Source organism: Bufo bufo, chromosome 2 (genome assembly GCF_905171765.1).
Source record: "Bufo bufo chromosome 2, aBufBuf1.1, whole genome shotgun sequence".
NCBI classification, from domain to species: Eukaryota; Metazoa; Chordata; class Amphibia; order Anura; family Bufonidae; genus Bufo; species Bufo bufo.
Window position 1 is genome coordinate 594512772 of NC_053390.1, and position 16191 is coordinate 594528962.

Sequence of the window (16191 nt, forward strand, 5' to 3'; positions counted from 1 at the left end):
CAGATTAGGTGCCCTCTCACAGTAATTATGCCATATTAGGTGCCCCCTCACAGTAGTTATGCCTGATTAGGTTCCTCTTCAAAGGAGGTATGTCATATTAGTTGCCCTTCACAGTAGTTATGGCAGATTAGATGCCCCCTCACAGTTCTTATGACAGATCAGGTGCCCCATCACAGTTGATGTGCCATATTAGGTGCCTCCTCATAGTAGTTATGGCATATTAGGAACCCTTCACAGTAGTTATGCCATATTAGATGCCCCCTTACAGTAGTTATGCCAGATTAGGTGTTCCCTCACAGTAGTTATACCTTATTAGGTGCCCCCTCACAGTAGTTATGCCAGATTTGGTGCCCCCTCACAGTAGTTATGTCAGATAGGGTGCCGTTCACAATACTTATGCCACATTAGGTGCCCCCTCACAGCAGTTATGCCAGATTAGGTGCCCTTTACAGTAGTTATGCCAGATTAAGTGCCTTCTCACTGTAGTTATGCCAGATTAGGTGCTTCCTCACAGTATTTAAGACATATTAGGTGCCCCATCACAGTAGTTATGCCAGATTAGGTGCCCTTCACAGTAGTTATGCCATATTAGGTGCCCCCTCACAGTAGTTATGTCACATTAGGTGCCCCCTCACAGTAGTTATGCCAGATGAGGTGCCCTTTACAGTAGTTATGCCAGATTAAGTGCCTTTTCACTGTAGTTATGCCAGATTAGGTGCTCCCTCACAGTAGTTGTGCCAGATTAGGTGCCTTCTCACAGAAGTTATGTCAGATTAGGTGTCCCTCACAGTAGTTATGCCAGATTAGGTGCCCTTCACAGTAGTTATGCCATATTAGGTGCCCCCTCACTGTAGTTATGCTAGATAAGGTGCCCGCTCACAGTAGTTATGCCTTATTAGGTGCCCCCTCACAGTAGTTATGCCACATTAGGTGCCCCCTCACAGTAGTTATGCCAGATTAGGTGCCCTTTACAGTAGTTATGCAAGATTAAGTGCCTTTTCACTGTAGTTATACCAGATTAGGTGCTCCCTCACAGTAGTTATGACATATTAGGTGCCTCCTCACAGTAGTTATACCAGATTATGTTCTCCCTCACAGTAGTTATGCCGGATTAGGTGCCCCCTCACAGAAGTTATGATGGATTAGGTGCCCCTTACAGTAGTTATGCCAGATTAGTTGCCCCCTCACAGTAGTTATGCCAGATTAGGTGCCTCCTCACAGTAGTTATAACAGATTAGGTGCCAGTCACAGTAGTTATGTCAGATTAGGTGCCCTCTCACAGTAGTTATGCCACATTAAGTGCCCCCTCACAGTAGATATGCCAGATTAGGTGCCACATCACAGTAGTTATGCCAGATAAAGTGCCCTTCACAGTAGTTATGACACATTAGGTGTCCCCTCACAGTAGTTATACCAGATTAGGTGCTACCTCACAGTAGTTATGCCAGATTATGTGCCCCCTCACAGTAGTTATGCCAGATTAGGTGCCCCCTCACAGTAGTTATGCCAGATTAGGTGCCCCCTCACAATTGTTATGCCATATTAAGTGCCCCTCACAGTAGTTATGTCTTATTAGGTGCCCCCTCACAGTAGTTGTGCCACATTATGTGCCTCCTTACAGTAGTTATGCTATACTAGGTACCCTTCACAGTAGTTATGTCATATTAGGTGTCCCCCTCACTGTAGTTATGCCAGATTAAGTGCCTTCTCACTGTAGTTATGACAGATTAGGCGCCCTTCACAGTAGTTATGCCAGATTAGGTGCTCCCTCACAGTAGTTATGCCAGATTAGGTGCCCCCTCACAGTAGTTATGCTGGATTAGGTGCCACCTCATAGTAGTTATGACAGATTTGTTGGCCTTTCACAGTAGTTATGCCAGATTAGGTGCCCCCTCACAGTAGTTATGACAGATTATGTGCCCTTCACAGTAGTTATGTAAGATTAGGTGCCGCCTCACTGTAGTTATGCCAGATTAAATGTTCTTCACAGTAGTTATGTCAGATTAGGTTCCCCTTCACAATAGTTATGACAGATTAGGGGCCTCCTCACAGTAGTTATGCTTTTTACTGTGACCTTCACAGTTATCTGCCCCCCTCACAGTAGTTATACCAGATTAGGTGCCCTTCACAATAATTATGACAGATTAGGTTCCCCTTCCCCCTCACAGTAGTTATGACAGATTAAGAGCTCTTCACAGTAGTTATGACAGATTAGGTGCCCACTCACAGTAGTTATGCCAGATTAGGTTCCCTTCATAGTAGGTATGCCAGATTAGGTGCTCCCTCACAGTAGTTGTGCCAGATTTTGTGCCCCCTCACTTTAGTTGTGGCTCCCCTTTTGCCTGCAATTCCTTCTCCAGACTGCATCTTTATGAAAAAAAATACACATACTTACCTTCTTCCCTGATGACACGCTCCCACACACACAATCCGCTGCTGGCTGTTCTGAAGGCCGATTCCCGGGCTTCCTGTTCTCCTGCCATAGCCAGCAGCGCGATGTGCGGCCTGCAGGGGGAGCGCCGGAGACCAAAAGAACAGTGAAGCAGCTAGTGGAAAGGGTTCCCTGCTTCACTCAGGAAACAAACAGCCCGGCAGTGATAAGACCGGGTGCAGAGGGTGAGACTGTGACCGGCCTGGCGGGGGGAGGGGGCTTGATGCATTGTAATCAATGGGAGCACTCTGACAGGGCCCGGCATGAAGTACAGTGACAATGCCGGACCCCGTCAGAGCACTCTTCAGCATCATGCCCTGGGCGCAGAAACAGGGTGCGGGGGCACACCCACTCGGCAGTTTGGCAGTTCTTGTCACTGCTGGGCTGTTAGTTTCCAGAGTGAAGCAGGGAGCCCTTTCGCTCTCTGCTTCACTGCTCTTTTGGTCTCCGGCGCTCCCCCTGCAGGCCGCACATCGCGCTGCTGGCTGTGGGAGGAGCCTCCGGCATAGCCAGCAGCGCGATGTGTGTGTGGGAGCGTGTTGTCAGGGAAGAAGGTAAGTATGCATTTTTCTCTTTAATAAAGCTTCAGTCTGGAGAGGGATATCTACTGTGAGGGGGCACCTAATCTGGCATAACTACTGTGAGGAGGAACCTAATCTGGCATAACTACTGTGAGGAGGAACCTAATCTGGCATAACTACTGTGAGGAGGAACCTAATCTGGCATAACTTCTTTGAGGGGGCACCTAATTTGGCATAACTTCTTTGAGGGGGCACCTAATTTGGCATAACTACTGTGAAGGGGCACCTAATCTGGCATAACTATTGTGAGGGGGTACCTAATCTGGCATAACTACTGTGAGGTGGCACTTAATCTGGCATAACTACTGTGAGGGGGCACCTAATCTGGCAAAAATACTGTGATGGACACATATCTGGGCATAACTACTGTGACAGGTACATAGGTGGGCATAACTGCTCTGAGGGCCACACGGAGAACATAACTATTAGGAAAGGGCCACAAGGTGGGTTTAATTACTGTGAGGGGCCACAAAATGGGCATTAGTACTGTGTAGTAGGGCCAGGGCCTGATGCTGGCTGGAGCATATATAATGCAGTTGAGAAGAGCGCTCTGGCGGGGCCCAGCATAAAGTACAGCGAAAATGCCGGGCACCGTTACAGGTCAATGAAAACTGGTGACAGTGAGGGACACTAGCGGGGGCAGTAGAGAACATTACCAGGGGCAGTGGGGTACACTGCCAGGGGCAAAACTGGGGATCAGGGATCACAGTCACAGAGGGTGCGACCGGACGGGGGTTGGGGGGGGAACCTGATCCAAAGTTTGCCCTGGGGCCCATAACAGTCTATTTACGCCACTGATGCCACCTAATGCATAAACCCTCAGACTCGGTCCATTGTTTCACTCGCCTGACAGGATTGCAGCGGGCAGACTTCCCCTCAGACACCAGTGACTGGAGGTGCGGTATTACACTTCTGCCTGTAACACAGCTGCTGTGGACAAACCCAAGAAGCGTCCCGACTGTACAGTGACAGATCCTGCGAATCCTTCAAGACTTCTCATAAATCACTCTGAGAGGGATGGAAAGAAGCCATGTGTTCCATCCCACTATCTGGATGACATCACAGCAGCTTCTAGTCCTTGAGTCCTGAGGGGGGATCAGCTGAAGGAAGTGGCGGCTCTTGCCAATCATAAGGATGCAGACTGGAACCCCACAAGACGCTGGGAGCGCGGGAGCAGCTGCTGCCCGTCAGGTGAACTAGTTTCCCGGCAGCTCTCTGTCTGTAAGGCGGCTCCCTGAATTCTGCCTTTTGTCCTAGGAGGAAAGTGCATGGTGCCACCAGGCTGCACAGAAGTGAATCATTCCGGCCGGCTGCACGCTGACAGAGAAGCACACCGGCTGACAGAGAAGCACACCGGCTGACAGAGAAGCACACCGGCTGACAGAGAAGCACACCGGCTGACAGAGAAGAACACCGGCTGACAGAGAAGCACACCGGCTGCACGCTGACAGAGAAGCACACCGGCTGACAGAAAAGCACACCGGCTGACAGAGAAGCACACCGGCTGACAGAAAAGCACACCGGCTGACAGAAAAGCACACCGGCTGACAGAAAAGCACACCGGCTGACAGAGAAGCACACCGGCTGACAGAGAAGCACACCGGCTGACAGAGAAGCACACCGGCTGACAGAGAAGCACACCGGCTGCACGCTGACAGAGAAGCACACCGGCTGACAGAAAAGCACACCGGCTGACAGAAAAGCACACCGGCTGACAGAGAAGCACACCGGCTGCACGCTGACAGAGAAGCACACCGGCTGACAGAAAAGCACACCGGCTGCACGACTGCCTATGTGGGCTGCTCGGGAACACCACTTGCTTGGCTTTGAAGAGACCGGGACCGTCAGCTTGTGGTGAGAGCAGACAGGCAGCCAGCAGCATCCCTGCCTCTGGGAAGGAACACTCATCTACCCCTTCCACAGGTAAGTCTTCTCCTGCCATTAACTCTTTATGTATTAATACATTAGGGCATTAAAACTATGCCAGTCAGTTTACTGTAGAGACCAAGACCTTACCTAGTCAAGTGCCAATGAAGTCTAGAGCTTCCCTGAAATGATGCCACCTATCATATTCATCCAAGGGGTGCTCCCCTATACCATGGACTGTGGTGGGTGCTACTTCCCAGGGTCACAATAAAAGTGCCCCCCGTGCCCCCCTCGCCTGTGCTTCCTGATGCTTGATCATTTCTTACCACTTAATGAAGAATAATTCCCGCCGGGAGCACAGCCATGCCTTACTGATATTCTCCATCCATTCATCTTTTTTTGATTCATTAGAGATGCTCCTCTGATAAAGACGGATTGTTTGCAAGTCCATTTTTCTTTTAAAGAGCTGCTGGAAAATCCGTTTTTCCATTATTGATCAGACTGCTTATTTTTGACTGTTCTATCATAGGTGTTGTATTAATAAATCACGGTAGACCGTGCGTTTAACGCTGATCTCGCGCCCGCCACAGCTAGCTCAACTTCACACAGTTTCAAGTCAATTACAGAGCAGCCTGGTCAGCACTGGTTATGCTGTGTGTGTGTATGTATATATATATATATATATATATATATAGGCAGATGAGAGTTTGGGACATACTGTACAACACTGTAGCATTCTGTCCCTGTGATATCATGAGGGGCTTTACATAGGACTGCATGGACACCTACCGTATTATCTCAAGTATCTTATCATGATACACAAACTATGGCAGTTAGTTTACTGGGCTGATGGAAAGAGTCAGAGTCAATTTCTGTCCCTTAATGAGTTAAATGAGTGTCTGTGACGGTATGTGGGAACGGCTGACGATTTGTGGATGACAACCTCCACTATGCACAAAACTTACTCTTTAACTGCTGGGATGGGATGAGACCAATGTAGTCTATTGCTTCTTTAGTCCTTTCTTAATTGCTGAATAGTTACAATCTACCTATGGATATGGGTTCATGCACGCAGCGTAAATTGCGGATCCGTAAAAAACTACCCCGGCCGTGGGCATGCTGCCATTTTCTTTTTAACTTCCATAGAAATGTCCTATCTTTGTCCGCAAAACAGACAAGAATAGGATATGTTCCGTCTTTTTTTGATGGGGCTGCAGAACGGACGTACACGTACGGCTGTCCCTTTGCTGTCCACATGTTTTGCAGCCCCACTGAAATGAATGGGTCTGCATCCGATCCGCAAAAAAGGTGGATCAGGTGCGGACCAAACATACGGTGGTGTGAATGAGCCCTAAACCTGTAAATCTTTTATCGGACCATCATTCAAAAAACTTCTGTACATGGCAGCACCTGGGGGCTAAAAGCTAGACGTAAGTTAAAATAATGGTGGCACCCCACTTTCTTTGCTGTTTAAGGGCTCATGCACACAAACGTATTTTCTTTCTGTGTCCCGTTTTTTTTTTTTTGCGGACCGTATGCGGAACCATTCACTTCAATGGGTCCGCAAAAAAACAGAAGTTAGTCCGTGTGCCTTCCGTTTCCGTATGTCCGTTCCGCAAAAAAATAGAACTTTTCCTATTATTGTCCCCATTACGGACAAGGATAGGACTGTTCTTTTAGGGGCCAGCTGTTCCGTTTCGCAAAATCCATAATGCACATGGACCTCATCTGTATTTTTTGCTGATCCGTTTTTTGCTGACTGCAAAATACATACGGTCATGTGCACGAGCCCTAACTTGTAGCATTCCTGACAGCAGTAGGCACATGGAGATACGGTATGTTCCTGTACTGTGTATTTGGACCGGTAAGACTACGGAATCTCGCCGCCGTTTGCAGCGCACTTTCCTCGGATTCGCGATACTGCCGGCCTTTATAGGATTCTCATTTGAAACTTTGTTGCGATTTCATACTCAGCCCTATTCATCCATTTCTAATCAGATGCTGTGACTTTGCAGTAGACGGTTCATCATGTAATTGCATAAGGGAAAATATCATTTATCGGCTTCAATAGCGATGGAGAAGCTTTTTAAACCCCCCAGGAGCTGAAGTGGTTAAGGTAAGGTTGACCTTGTTCAGGAAAACACTTTGTGCATTATTGATCAAATTTTCCAGAAATGCTAGACAAATCATACAGACGTATTCAGCTCGTGGAAACAAATCAACCTATTTACCTTGCGAAAACCCCCCCCCCCCCCCGCATACGGAATTTGAACACATACACACCGACATGTCCACCAATTACCCCTCCTAGTGATGTTGCTTTCCATATGGTCAGTTCACTAAAGATGTGCAATCTGCTATAACCTCCAGCAAGCAGACAGCAAAGCCTCTGGCTCATCTGCTCACTTCTACTTTTACATTACGTTAAGCCGTTTTGTAGTGAGTTTGCGCTCCTTCATTGTCATGTTATACAACCTCCTAGATGCGCTTCCCAATTGCCGTAGCATCTGTTCATTCAATTTACGTTGGCTTTGTCAGTTAGCAGATAACAAATGAATATTATTACTATACCAAAAGGAGTCGTTCGGCTCTCAAATGAGTCCATATGCCTATGACTGGTAGGTGGAATCCCCCGGAACGAATGTTGTGACAACGCTTAGCAAAACATAAAAAAAAAAAAGACGAGTCGTGCCTATAGTAAATCAGACATCTATCGGGTATCGCATGAACTCGGATAACTCCATGCTAAAAGGGTTTGGGGGACATGTATCAATAATGGCGTGAATTGCGGCAAAAAAATACTAACGTCACAAATAAAAAGTGGTGATTTGTTTCACCTCCTATATCAAAAGGTGCACGCCACTTTTAAAATGTGACTTTTTAAAAAAAATATAAGCTTGATTATTCGCCTATTTCTCTCGATTTGAGACATTTTAACACCGATAGCACTGAAATGTGACTTTTTTTTTTAAACTGAATTGCGCCATTTCGGCCAGACCGCACTTGCAACTTTTGAAACATTGGTGACTTTTGAAACATATTTGTAAATTGCGACTTTTGTCTCGGACACTGGACTTTTGTTATTGTTGAATGTCGCTTTACTGAAAAAACCCAGTTGTTTCGCTCATTTATATTATACAGTATAAAAAATAAACGCATCGTGTTTCAATGCTAACCTATCGCTGGTTCTCACAACGAGTCTTTCTTTCCTTAAATGCGACTTTTTGACAAAAAGTTGAATCTTTCTGCCATAAATGCGGCTTTTTACATAAAACACCACCACGTGAGCTGGGTTAATTGTCGGCAACAATTTGAGCCATTTCTGTCCATAAGAGGAAGATAAATGAGGCGTAATATGCGCCAAATGCATAGCCCCGCCCACTTCAACATTTCTAACTCATTTCTGTCATAATGCATTCTTTATGGTGAAGATTCTGGAGAAAACAGTTGATATAATCAAAACGTCATTTTTTTTTTTTTGGGGCGCCTTTTACACCCTAATTCTGGCACAACATGCTAAGTAAATGCCCCCTTTGTGTTCTAAAAGAATTGCTGAGTTAGCTGCTAGTGGACAATCCCTTTAAGAACAGATGTAGCCATGTTTAACTTAACACACAGATGGACATTTATCAAATCTGATACGCCAGGTTTTGGCATGGAAATGTCGCAATGCGCTGTGGTAAGGGTTACATTTTGTGACTTTGACAGCTGCTCCTTTCAAAAGTGAAAAGTTGGTCGGGATTTCAGAATAGATCAGTTTTATGCTACATTTATGAAGTGCGACTTTTTAAAAAGTTGCATGTGCGCCAAATTTATTAATAAAGCGTGTCATAATGATAGATTTCGGTCAAGTGCACATAGCAACTCCAGTGTAACAATGAACCTTAATACACCAACAATGATAAATTCCCCTGATAATGCATTAAATGCACAGATATTTAACGTTTGATGCAATTGTGTATTTAACATGTTAAGTGCCAAGGTAACCTTTGCTACATCTGTGGATATTTAAAGCCTTTATGTATGTGCACAGTGTCACAAGCAAAAAGTTTGTGTTTCGACACATTTCAGTTAATGAAAAAATCATGTGCCTAGTGATAATTATGAGTACAATCATTTCTGAATTATTTGGTTTTATCTACAACCACGTAAAGTTATACTAACCGAATTGTTCATCCGCTGACTATTGTCAGGGAGATGGCGGGAACTAGAGCGGATACAATATGTCTGCTCTGTAAAAATTACTGTTAGGGCTCATTCAGACGGCCGTATGTAGAGGTCCGCATCCATTCCGCAATTTTGCGTAATGGATGCGCACCCATTAATTTCAAAAGACGCGGCCATCACACTGTGTGCTGTCCACATTCGTAATTCTGTTCCACGGCTCTGCCAAAAAAAATAGAGCATGTCCTATTCTTGTTCACATTCGCGGATAAGAATAGGCATTTCTATATAGCGCTGTCCCTGTGCGCTCCGCAAAATGCAGAACACACACGGCCAGTATCCATGTTTTGTGGATCGCAAAACACAGCCGTTTAAATGACCCCTAAGTTTACAGTGCTGGCAGTAGTATGGAAAGCTAATCAGAATATTTTACCATATGAGACAGTAGACAGGGCTTTACTCTACTGGTCCTGAATTAGTTGCTGAAATAATAAACTTCTTAAAGGGGTTGGCCACTTTCAGGCTACTGTTGCCCAACATGTTTGTAAGATGATTATATGGCACCTATTAATATAGCCTTTGTTAAAATTCTGCACTGTTTTCTATATTTCATAATCTATGCCCCCTTGCTTTCAAGTCTTTTGTGCAGAGGACCTGTCCATAAAATGGCTGCTGATGAAGGGTCATGTGACCAGGCAAATCGTCTCCTCCATTCAAATACACCGCACCTGCCACCTGCCACCTGCCACCATCTGTTGGGAGTTTATTGCAGGTACAGTGTGTTTAAATGCAGGAGACCTCACATGGAGGTTATTTGCCTGGTCACATGACCCCCCATCAGCAGCCATTTTATGGACAGGACCTCTATGTGGACAGCACAGGAGATTAGCCCAAGTGGGTATGGCTTTTAAAATGTAGCAAATAGAATATTAACAAATATATTACTAAGTGCCAAATAGTCATCTTTCATTCACATTAGCCACAACCAGCCAGAAAGTGGCCAACCCCTTTAAAGAAATGTCATAATACAGTATATATTAATATAATTGCAATTAAATGAGACATTGTCCTTGTCAGATAATGCTACAATCTGTCCACCATATAATATCTGCTGGAGAAATAATAGGCCCATTCTGTGGATTCCAACTAATAATAATCGCTCTGCTGTTAATCTGATGATCATGATGATTATTTCCCCCCTCCCCCAATAATTATACCAGTCATAAATACTACTAATAATAATTAGAAAATACCACCTCATCCCTAAGTGCTCTCTTTAACACCTGGGCGGCGCTGGTCTCCAAGATAAAGGGCGCGGCTGGGCTCCAACGGCCAGAGGGACAGTCCTTTGGGCTCCTATAAATAAAAGTGATTTTTATCGAAAATGAAAGGACAGGTGGGGGTAGAACTAGTATATTTTTATTTAGATAAAGGAGACTGATATGATATGAACAGCTCTGTATTGAAATCTGGCTGACAGAATCCCTTTAATCTCTACCTAAAAAGCTAATGATACGGCAACGGTAGGGAATTTGTCATGAGGTTAATATGTCAAGTCTGCATTGGTGTAGAAGTGCTTCTCCAGTTTTGTATGCCGCCCCCATACTGGATTGATTACAGGGGACTTCTTAAAAGTCTCAGTGATAAATCTATCGTGAACATGTTTACACCGTACAATCCAGCTTTGAAAAGTGGCAAGGAAGTGGTTAACTATGTTAATGAGTTACTCGTTAAACATTTAAAAAGTTGCCTTTTGAATGTTTATTTTTAAAAAAATGTAACTTTTTGAAGGATTCTGGGCGCACGGCGTGATAAATTCTCCACTATGTGGGATGCCATGAAATGTAGTATCATCTGCTGGTGGGGTCAGCAAACAGATGTATGTTGGCATGTTTCAGGTGGATAACACCCCCTCATTTCTAGAAGTTTCTCTGTGCCAGTGCCATGGGATACAGTAATATCCAGTGATTCCCCCGATTAACAGAGGTGTGGTGGGTACTAAGAGATGACCTCTAGAGATCTGCTGAAAGTTCAGAAATCTAGCTGGTGATGGGAAATTATTCAGTGTGGAAAACTGTCAATCTTCAAAGACATGTTCACTACAAGTGGTGAGAAATAAGCTGTCACCCTGAATGAATTCTTGTTGGGAAATGTCATCTCCCAGAAAACGTAATTAGCTAATAAATGTGTTGCATAAGGCAATTAGATTGTAACTACTGTACTTGCTGTGTATATGTTACATGTCCGCTATATGCTGGGTATATTGCTATAATTAAGATAGATAGATATAGCCACAGATACATAGATAGATAGATAGATAGATAGATATAGCCACAGATAGATAGATAGATATAGCCACAGATAGATAGATAGATATAGTCACAGATAGATAGATAGATATAGTCACAGATAGATAGATAGATAGATAGATATAGTCACAGATAGATAGATAGATAGATAGATAGAGCCACAGATAGATAGATAGATAGATATAGTCACAGATAGATAGATAGATAGATAGATAGATAGATAGATCGATAGATAGATAGATAGATATAGTCACAGATAGATAGATAGATAGATATAGTCACAGATAGATAGATAGATCGATAGATAGATAGATAGATATAGTCACAGATAGATAGATAGATATAGTCACAGATAGATAGATAGATAGATAGATAGATAGAGCCACAGATAGATAGATAGATAGATAGATAGATAGATAGATAGATAGAAAGCAAAAATCTGGCAGCACGACATCCAACTTGAACAAAAAAGAGTGCACGCCCGAATGGACTAGACTATTGCCCAATACACAATGTAGCAAAAAGGCAGCACTCCAAAATCAGTAAAAAATGAAGAAAATGCTTTTATTCACCCATGTGGATACACAACGTTTCGGCTCAACACTAGAGCTTGAGAAAGGCTTGAGAAAGGCTCTAGTGTTGAGACAAAATGTCACGTATCCACATGGGTGAATAAAAGCATTTTCTTCATCTTTTACTGATTCTGGAGTGCTGCCTTTTTGCTACTTTAGATATATAAATATTTCAATATAGAGATAGATTTGATAGATACTTAGATATGGATAGATAGATATAGATACAGATAGATAGAAAGATAATGTGGATGGATAGATAGATATCAGATAGATAGATAGATAGATAGATATCAGATAGATAGATAGATAGATAGATATGAGATAGATAGATAGATAGATAGATAGATAGATAGATAGATAGATAGATAGATATCAGATAGATAGATAGATAGATAGATAGATATGAGATAGATAGATAGATAGATACTGCTTGATTCACTGCTTGAGAAAAGTCTCAGTAAAAGGACTGAAATGTCAATTTTTGGTGATTAAAGAACTCTACTTTTAATTTACTTTTCCTGGGAGTGCCATGGGATTTTTTTTTTAAACTTTTGGATAGATTGATAAATACTTAAATATAGACAGATATATAGATGGATAGATAGGAGATAATATAGATAGATAGATAAAGTGATAGATATTAGATAGGGATAGCTACAAATAGATATCTAATATACAGATGATAGATAGAGATGGCTTAATAGGTAGCTATCAGTTAGATGTTTTTCCTTAATTACATTTCATAACCAACAAAATAAATACCTACATTTTCAGCTAGAATTCTTGACTTCAGCATTTTGTGGAGATGTTTGGTGGTTCTGGAAATGTTGTGGGATATATCAATTCTTGTCCTTCAGAGTATAATGGGTGGTGCCACCAGTTTTCATAGAAGCATGACAATCTGGTAGTGTCGCCACATTCCGCAGTAGCTGTTGCTAGGCAATGGCCAAATATTCTTAGCAGACATGGAGCGAGCACGTATTAATTATAAGGGAGTCTCATGGACTTTCTAATGAATAACTACAATTGGAAGCTCAGTGTTGTCGTTGAATTGTTGGATTATTGTTGTAATTCAATCTTAAGTGGTGGCATTGTTAGGCTTTCTCAATGCTAGCATCGTGGCTTCCAGCATTAGATCCATTTTCAGACTGATGTCATTAAATCCTCATGAATCCCATTGACCAGTAATGTGATCTGTCAGAATTCCAGTGGGGTTCTGGTGTGTTTAATGGGCAAGAAAAGCGCTGCACCCTCTACCATGCACACAAAAAGCAATGGAATTGGAAAATGGTAGAGCAAACAGTTGCAGTTGTGTTGCCTTTTGTGGTAACAGGACCTCTTTAACAGGGATTTTCTAACAATAAAATGCTGTAGTAAGGGAATTGACTACGCTGTGTTTCCATTCTTACACTGGAATAAATCTAAGCACATTTTGGAGGGGGATCCTGGTACTAGAACCAGCCTGCAAAATTATCAGTTTCTATAGTTTTACAATTTATCAACAGTCTTTATTTATTTCATAAATGAATTACAACATTTCTCCCAAATTCCAGATAAAAATCTTTTATTTTAGAGGATTTTGTTGATGCTGATCAAATTAACAAAACTGTTACAGTACTATGAGACCTCAAATAATTGTTAGTAAACAGGTTCATATTTAATATTGAATATTTCGTGGAATAACCCTAATTTTTGAGGTCTGGGCATGCTTTTCCACCATTTTCACATTGCTGTTGGGTGACTTTATGCCACTCCAGGTGCTTGTGGCCATCCATCTTCTTCTTCACATTTCAGAGGTTTTCAATCGGATTCTGGTATGGGCATTGGGCTGGCTATGATAGGGTCTTGATCTGGTGGTCCTTCAGCCACACCTTGATTGACCTGGCTAAAAAAAACAATTGTCATAGTTGGGGAACATTGTCCTGTAGCTTTGTATGTGGTTTACTTCATGCATCCTTCATACACCTGCCCGATTCCAGACTTGCTAAAACGTCCCCACATCACCACCGATCCTGCACCAAATTTCACAGTGGGTGTGAGACGCTGAGGCCTCTCCGGGTCTTTGGGTAACCATTATACGACCTGGTGCTGAAAGCTGGATTCATCAAAGAAGATGACCTTTTTCCAGTCCTCTACTGTCCAATCATTATGGGCTTTTGCAAACTTCAGCCCGGCTCTTTTTTTAATTCTCATTGATGAAGAGCTTTTTTCACAACTTCAGCCTTGCCTCTAGAAGCCTTTGTTCGAACCATGCTTGCCATGTATTTCACTCCAGCACGCGCTTGCCATTCTTTTTGTAGGTCACTTGATGTCATCCTACGATTGTTTAATGAGATTTAAATGAGGCGGAATTCATCAAAGTCAGTAGATAGTTGTTTATCCCCTCTGCCGGTCTGTAGCTTTGCTGTATCCAATGTTTGCTATTTGACCTTGTTCTTATGAACCACTGTCTTTGATATTTTAAGGATGGAAACAGTCTGACGCTCACTGTATCCCTCTGGTAGTAAAGCTAGAATTGAACTCTTCTTTTGCTCACTCAGAACTTTTCTTTTCAACTCTTTTGGCATGGTCCGTAGTTAGTTTTTGAATTACCTTTCTGGTACTACTAGGACTGCTTTTATCATCCAGCTGGTTCTGTAATAAGAGAATAGTGACGACCACAGTAGTGGTTTTTATAGTATTGCTTGATAAATAAGATTTGGTTTAGGCGATCACCAAATCAGCAGCTCAGTAAGTAGAATGAGGTGTGTCTGTGATGGAATTGAGCAAACTCTGGAATGGAATGGTTGCCATACATGTGGTTTCTGTTCCACTTAGTCTGTGCACTGAGACTGCAGAATGACAGTTAGTAGTTAGACTGGATTTCTACTTTTAGTAGGAAAAAGCAGCGCCCAGGGATCTCGCTGCACTTACTATTATTCCTGGTCGCCGCTCCGTTCTCCCGCTATGTCCTCCGGTATCCTCGGAGAATTGGTTATGCTGGGCGGAGACTGCCCTTGTTCTCCTGGGCATCTCCTTCTCCCAGGCTGTAGCGCTGGCCAATCGCAGCGCAGAGCTCTCAGCCTAGGAGAAAAAAAACTCCCAGGCTGTGAGCTCTGCGCTGCGATTGGCCAGCGCTACAGCCTGGGAGAAGGAGATGCCCAGGAGAACAAGGGCCGTCTTCGCCCAGTATAACCAAGTCCCAGAAATCTCTGCCCAGTATAACCAAATCCCCGAAGATACCGGATTTCCCAATTTTACATATAAAATATATACACTGCTCAAAAAAATAAAGGGAACACAAAAATAACACATCCTAGATCTGAATTAATTAAATATTCTTCTGAAATACTTTGTTCTTTACATAGTTGAATGTGCTGACAACAAAATCACACAAAAATAAAAAAATGGAAATCACATTTTTTTTAACCCATGGAGGTCTGGATTTGGAGTCACACTCAAAATTAAAGTGGAAAAACACACTACATGCTGATCCAACTTTGATGTAATGTCCTTAAAACAAGTCAAAATGAGGCTCAGTAGTGTGTGTGGCCTCCACGTGCCTGTATGACCTCCCTACAACGCCTGTGCATGCTCCTGATGAGGTGGCGGACGGTCTCCTGAGGGATCTCCTCCCAGACCTGGACTAAAGCATCTGCCAACTCCTGGACAGTCTGTGGTGCAAAGTGACGTTGGTGGATAGAGCGAGACATGATGTCCCAGATGTGCTCAATTGGATTCAGGTCTGGGGAACGGGCGAGCCAGTCCATAGCATCAATGCCTTAGTCTTGCAGGAACTGCTGACACACTCCAGCCACATGAGGTCTAGCATTGTCTTGCATTAGGAGGAACCCAGGGCCAACCGCACCAGCATATGGTCTCACAAGGGGTCTGAGGATCTCATCTCGGTACCTAATGGCAGTCAGGCTACCTCTGGCAAACACATGGAGGGCTGTGTGGCCCTCCAAAGAAATGCCACCCCACACCATTACTAACCCAATGCCAAACCGGTCATGCTGGAGGATGTTGCAGGCAGCAGAACGTTCTCCACCGCGTCTCCAGACTCTGTCACGTCTGTCACATGTGCTCAGTGTGAACCTGCTTTCATCTGTGAAGAGCACAGGGCGCCAGTGGCGAATTTGCCAATCTTGGTGTTCTCTGGCAAATGTCAAACGTCCTGCACGGTGTTGGGCTGTAAGCACAACCTCCACCTGTGGACGTCGGGCCCTCATATCACCCTCATGGAGTCAGTCTGTTTCTGACCGTTTCAGCCTGCTGGAGGTCAT

General features: G+C 43.6%; 1 protein-coding gene across 2 annotated transcripts in view; it reads left to right on the forward strand.

The window, feature by feature from the left end:
* Nucleotides 1-4623: 4623 nt before the first annotated feature.
* Nucleotides 4624-16191, forward strand: part of LOC120989895 (bifunctional heparan sulfate N-deacetylase/N-sulfotransferase 4-like) — a 781923-nt gene continuing 770355 nt past the window's right edge. For both annotated transcript variants that reach the window (XR_005776339.1, XM_040418282.1), the window contains exon 1: nt 4624-4935. The gene's annotated coding sequence lies outside the window, so the exon portion shown is untranslated. The remainder of the gene's footprint in view (nt 4936-16191) is intronic.